The following is a 6,784-nucleotide window of genomic DNA, read 5'->3' as shown; positions in this document are numbered from 1 at the left end:
TCCAAGGAAGAACGGGCCAAGCTTTCGCCCGAATCAATAGCACCATCACTCTCGCGCGTCCGACCAACGCCAACCCGCACACCCTTGCACAACAACCACGCCATCGCCACGCAGAGACCACCACCACGCCTCGCCGACGAGACAGAAGAGATGAGCCTCCCTCCACCAAGCACACTACGCCCGCCACGTCGCCCACACGAACTCCACGACAGCGGACACATCAACCGCCGTCCCGAGGCCGCCGCCCCGGAGTCCAACCCTCGAGCAGATCCGCATCACCCAAGGCGGCCACAAGAGTAGGGATGGGAGGGCTGCCACCCCTCACCAACCATGCCAGCCAGATCTGGAGGCCCAGCAAGCAGCCGCCACCGCAACACCTTCAGCAAAAAGACCGCCGGAGACGAATCCCACGGCCAGAGCCGGGACGCGCAACACTAAGATGAGAGGGGGGTTGTCACCACGCCCCGTCACGCCAGCCATAACTGTCGGACCGAATCCCGCACAGCCTGACGGAGCTACAACATCATCTGGCTACCGCCACCACGAGCACGCCAAATCCAATCCACACATGCGTCGCCACCTCTGCCGCGCAGCTCCTCGTGCCACTCGGACGCCCCACGACCAGCGCCGAAATAAGTCCAGAAATAATGTGAGCACCAAGACTTGAACCCTGAGGATACCACTGTCACTCTAAGCATACAATCATAAGTTTGATTTGTTCGCTCGCGTCGAGACGGGAGGTCGTAGGTTCAAAGCACTATTGTAAAAAAATACACAGTAATGGACGCTTGAAGGGCAAAATAGGAATCGCACGAAGCGGTCGAGATTTTTTTTTTGGAGACATTGAGCGGTCGAGAAAGTTGTGAGCGGCACACGCGCAGCCACGGCGCGGCGGGCCCAGGCCGGGCTGAGATTGCCTAGGCTGGGCCACTTTGGGCTATCGAACCATACAATAAGAACCCTAAACCAAGACGCCCCCAACCCTTCCCCGTCATCCATAAGTCACCTCCGGCGGCGGCGGCGGCCGCGTCTGCTACACCTTCTCCACCGGCAGGTCAGCTCAAGTCAGATTCATCACTCTCCTAACTAAATTCGCCGCACGGATGCTCTCAATTCGTTTAGCTGGCCTTGGGTGGCCTTAGCCATGGGAGCATTCCCCAGCACAACCTGTTACTCCCTTTTTTTTGGTATAAATTACTGGCCGGTTGTTCCATTTCATTCATTACTTATCTGACAATGAGTACGGGAAGATGTCCCTCTGTGCACTGTGAATTCATTTATGACTCTGGGAAAAAAAATCTTTGAGTTGAAAATCTTATTTTTGTCCCTTTACATTTATTACTTGGTGGTCATTGTCCAAGAGTACGTTGATTAGTGTGCTCTTAACTTATTTTTGACCGTGTGTGTGTGTGACTAAATTCACTCTGTTTTAGATGTCAACAACCAGGAAGAGACCTTCTCCCAGTTCTGCAGTTGGACAGAGCAAAAAGCCAGCTGGAAAGGCTCCCCTGCCCACGAATCACCTCCCAGACGATGATCCCAAAGATACCCTTCGGTGTGAGGCTTTAGATGGTAAACCCATGGTTTCAGAATTTGTGGTACAGTACTACGCACAGAAGTATGGTCAGGTAATGTGCATTAGTAATCATTCTATACCAATATGTTGTAATTCTCAAATTTAATTTTGTCTAATTCTTCCAACTGCAGCCTACATGAAGTTACTAACATATGTTCTAATTCTGAAATTTAATTTTGCAGTCTCTTTTCCTGGATCCAAATAAGAAAGGCGGCTATGTTGATGTGAGATTTGCAGACCATGATCAAGCACTATTAGTTGTAGAACGACGTGAGGAGTATCCATTCAAAGTGACTTGGACACGTACCGTTGATATATCGCAGATGATTAGTAAGTCTGTCATTTCTCAATACGATGCAAAATAGCACTGTTAGTTGCATGATTTCTGCAATGTATGGCTTGATGCTGGTAGCAAACGGATACATAGGTACTCCCTCGTTTAAATCACTACTTTAGTGATCTACACGCTCTTATATTTCTTTACGGAGGGAGTGCATCAGACATTTCATGTTTTGCGTTGCTGTGTTAGTAACTTAATGTAGCATATTCCATGCAATATTTGTTCCATCTTATTTTTGAACACTGGTAGATTATGCTCATCTTGATATATCATTTCAGCACAGGGTAGAATTCTTTAAATTTTGAATTTTGTTGAACTCTAGTATGGTCAGCAGATTTTTATGAAGTCTGAGGCGTCTTTCAGTGTACGATGCCATATTTATTTTATTTCTAAGGCACAACTGAGTGAAATCATATATGTTAGGGGCTCTATATATTGTGAAAATGCACCTTATTTAAGTTACAGGTTCTTTCTATAACTTCATGTCATGTTCCTTTTTTTTTGTCTGCTCATGCATGTGGATGGTACATTCTTCATGAAGATGACCAGCCTCAAGTTCCATGTTATCCATCTTACTGTCATTTGCTATGCAGAAATGTGTGTAGATGCATAGACTACTATATTGGGTTGGCTTCTATTGTGATTTGCTATGCAGAAATGTGTATAGATGCATAGACTACTATATTCGGTTGGCTTCTATTGTGATTTGCTATGCAGAAATGTGTGTAGATGCATAGACTACTCTCAGCCCTCCTATGAAAAAAGGGTGTTCTTTGTAGTTTCCCTCTTCTCTCCCACTAGCGGTGCATGCGGTGGTTTAGCCTTCCTTTTGGTTTGGACCTGAGAGTAGGAGTTGGACGTGGTTGGTTCTTTTGCGATGTTGAATGCTTTGAATCTTTTGTTCCGTTATCTGACCATAGTGGAATCCGATCCAAGATTTATGGAAAAAAAATTTAACACCTGTTTTGTCATGTTTCAAATGCACCTCTAAGCTGCAGTATCAAGTCATGAAATGAATCCCTGGCACAAGAACTTCAATCCTTCACAATAAGAGGCACTAACCCCCTGAACTACAAGGAAAAGTTGAAATCCCTGCAAAGAAACTCAGAAATTGAAGAACTGAAGGCCATGTTGCCTTAGTGTTGATGCTTATAGCTGTTTGTTTCCTAAAAATCTTCTGTTTATAACTCTTTGTTTCCTGAAATATTTTGTTTCTCTCCTTGCCGCAAGTGTTGCTTGAGACGATACTCCAAATCGAATTTAGAAGCATTTTTCACTTACCATTTAAAATGACACAGAAAGAAATTTTAGTGACCAAGATTTTATCGATTATGTACATGAAAATTTTCAACTTTGTAGTTGAAAATTTTCAACCGTTAGTAATATCACCATCACACTCAAAATAGTCTGTTGAATCTGGATACACAAGCTTCCTTGCGGATCCCTTTCCATGGAAGCAACGGCCTGTCACCAAAACCAGAATTGATTATGTATCAGTCACAAGAAAACAGCTCCGGCAGTGATTCTTCCAAGTGAAATGTTTGGCAAAGGGCAAACCATGTCTATTTTGCATTAGTTCCACTGACCACACCATAAAACAATGACAATTTAACTTTTAAGCAACAATGCTTGACACAATAAAGGTTACTAGAGAAAGTGTATCCCAAAAACATCTTAAGATGCTGAAATTTTCTACACGCAATCAGCAGCAAAGCTGCAAAAACACACAAATGTTTTAATTTATATCGAAACTGCTACATATATTGAAGTAGTATTAATCGATAGCTTAGCCTATATGGTGTATAGCAAGATTCAGAGGCATACACACAAGGAATATGTAACCGAATTAGCTAGGCCAGATAACGTGATCTCAGCTGCAGGCACAAGCCATTTTATTAACTTAAGGACAACAAGAGAGTTAACTTGATCGCAGCAAGCATAAGGCTTTTTGACAAAGCATAAGGCCTTTCCTATGATTGGACGAAACAAGCAAGCATCGTTGGTTGCAGAAAAACAAGAATAAGCATCTTATATAAGATCAAAAGACGAAAAGGTCGCAAAAGAAATCATAAGGCTTTTCGACAAGGGAAATGATTAACATCAACCGACGGATTATCACGCTCGCGTCCGCCGTCCTGGTTGCGCGACACGTGGCCTACTGGACTACCCACGTTTCTCTCCCTAATCTTATCTCTTTCTCAACCTTTTCCCGTGCGCAGAAACACCCGCCTCAGCCACCATCATCTCCTTCAACAACGCTCGCCCCACCATCTCAAGCTCCTGCAGCAACGCCAGCCTCGGCCATGCCCGTGACCACCTCAAGCTGTCGCAGCAACGCCCGGCTCGGCCGTGGCTCTTCCTGCCGTCAGAACCATCTCCTTCATGTCATGGTCTGTATTTGCAAAAAAGTTCTCCAACATGAACTCTGTTGCAAAAAATTCTGCAACATGACCCTTGTTGCAAAAGGATTTTTGCAGTCGATATCTAAAATTTCTGCAACAAGACCTTTGTTATGAAAAATTGCTGCAACAAGACATTTATTACAAAAAATAAATAAATAAATTATGCAACAAGACCTTTGTTGCGAAAAATTTCTGCAACAAGACCCTTGTTGCAAAAATAAATAAATATGCAACAGGACTTTTGTTGCAAAAAAAAAGACCTCTATTGTAAAAAGTAAAGAAGTACATGCTCAGGTGATTGCAACAAGCTAGCTGTTGCGGAGGGCCTTCTACGACGCCCCTCCAAAGAGATGGCTGCTTTCGGAGTACTCCTAGATCGGACATCCGTTAACGTTACATCCAATGGTCAGCAAGCCGGCATCTTTTCTAATTATCTGCCAGCCGACGCATAGCGTCGCCCATATATTTAGAGCAACTACAATAAGCTTATGTAAGCGGGCTATATGAGTTAAAATGCTACTCCCTCCATCCATTTTTATAAGACCTTTTAGACATTTATAAGACAACACCTAAAACAGTTCAATTTCAGTTGTCTTAAACGACTTACAAAAGTGAACAGAGGGAGTATATTTCTGCTAACATGGAGAAGAGAGAAGAGGAACCAGCTACAGAATAAGAGCCAACTGCAACACATGCTCCTAGGCACTATGTGAAAGTGGTATGTGAGCCATACATTAATAAAGTAGGACATCTTAACATCTAACTATTGTACGTGCCGGCTATAACCTTGGCTATAGATGACATGTCAACATCATATAGCCATCAGCTGGCTGTACTATTAACCATGCTCTTACCCGGATGAGGTGGTAGACTCTATTCCGGGTCGCATGGAAAGGTGGTAGACTCTGTTCCCGGCCACATAGTTAGGGCCTGTTTGGACTATCCCGCTCTTGAAAATTCAGCTCCTCTAAAAAGATGCAAGCTAAACGAGTAGCTTTATGATGTTCTGTTAAAAAACACTAGAATATGAGGTATAAGTTCCTGCTTTCGTGAAGTTCTTCAGAGCATGCTTCAAGAACACTCTAAGTTGAAAAGCCCTCATGAGTTGATGAAAAATCACCCACCGCTACCATTGGTAAGTGGATATTATTCGTTTTTTCCCACGTCACGCAGCCCCTAACACATCTTACCCGTTCTTGAAGCTGGGGCTAGCTGGAAACCAAACATGATAAACTGCTCTATGATGGAGCTGCAACTCCTGGATGGAACTGCTCTAAAGTGGATTTGGTCGAGTGTACCTGATTTTGATTAAGTGGAGCAGTCCCAAACATACCCTTAATAACACCGTGTCCTTATTAAGTCAGAATCATAGGCCATTGATTCCTTGGAGACGAGTGACGACAGAGGAAGGTAGAAATCACCATAGAATGGTACGGATATATATTTGAAGCTAAATGCATGGGTGAGTATTTTAGTAAATTGTTTACAGTGGAAGTACCGACCCGGAATGTGGAAGTTGGAGCAAGGTGCCAAGGAAAGTAACCCAGCATGAACGATGCTAAACGTACGACAAAATCTATGTGAACCTTGTACGGCAAATAATACGATAGTTACCATATTCGTGATTCTCTCGATTCGCGATACGGGTCTTGATTCAAGATTCACCACTTCCAGTGAATCTAATTCAATAGGAAGTATACATCTCTGATTCACGAACTGGGCATAGGGTTCGTTAATCGGTTCAATGGGATTCGTGATTAGGTTTTGTGAATCAAAGATGACATATCTTTTTTTGAGTTGGAAAGATGAAGTATATTTGTTTTTTTTAACACAAGATGAATTATATTTGTAAGAATAAAAGATGGGAAACTCACTGGTTCAACCGACCGATTTCCACCCCATTATCCGCCCCTTGTTCCACGCGACGCGTATCTTGCATTGGGGCCACCAACCACTATAGCAAGCGGTTCCTTTTTCTCGTCATCTCTGATATGCAAGGGAATGGATAAGATGGTCACAAGCGCCTGGGCGTAGGCGTTGATGTATTCGCAGATGCAAGGTAGCCATAGACGAGATCGGGCACCGGTGTCACTGCCATGGCCAGTCGACGTCTACTGGGCAGCCGTAGACGAGGTCAGCCGCGGACGCCGCCTGCAGCGCAGCCATAGATGAGTTCGGGCGAGGGTGCCGCTATGGTGTCAGCTGCCGCCGACGGTCGGCGCCTGCTGGGCAGTCGTGCCTCCGCTGACCTCCTTTGTGTCGTCCCCGACCATCACCGGCCGCCTCCCTATTGCAATTGCAATGCCGAAGTTGCAAGCGACGAGGACGAACAATAGTTGTGTTCCTACCACATGAATCAGTAACATGTGGGGATGTTTTTGCACACCATCTTCATTGCAAAATTTTCTGCAACATTACCTGTGTTGCAATTTTTTTCCCGCAACATCATTTATGCTGCAAAAAAAA

The sequence above is a fragment of the Triticum aestivum genome, unplaced genomic scaffold (assembly GCF_018294505.1).
Source record: "Triticum aestivum cultivar Chinese Spring unplaced genomic scaffold, IWGSC CS RefSeq v2.1 scaffold98769, whole genome shotgun sequence".
NCBI lineage: Eukaryota > Viridiplantae > Streptophyta > Magnoliopsida > Poales > Poaceae > Triticum > Triticum aestivum.
Note: the sequence above shows the minus strand (reverse complement) of the source record.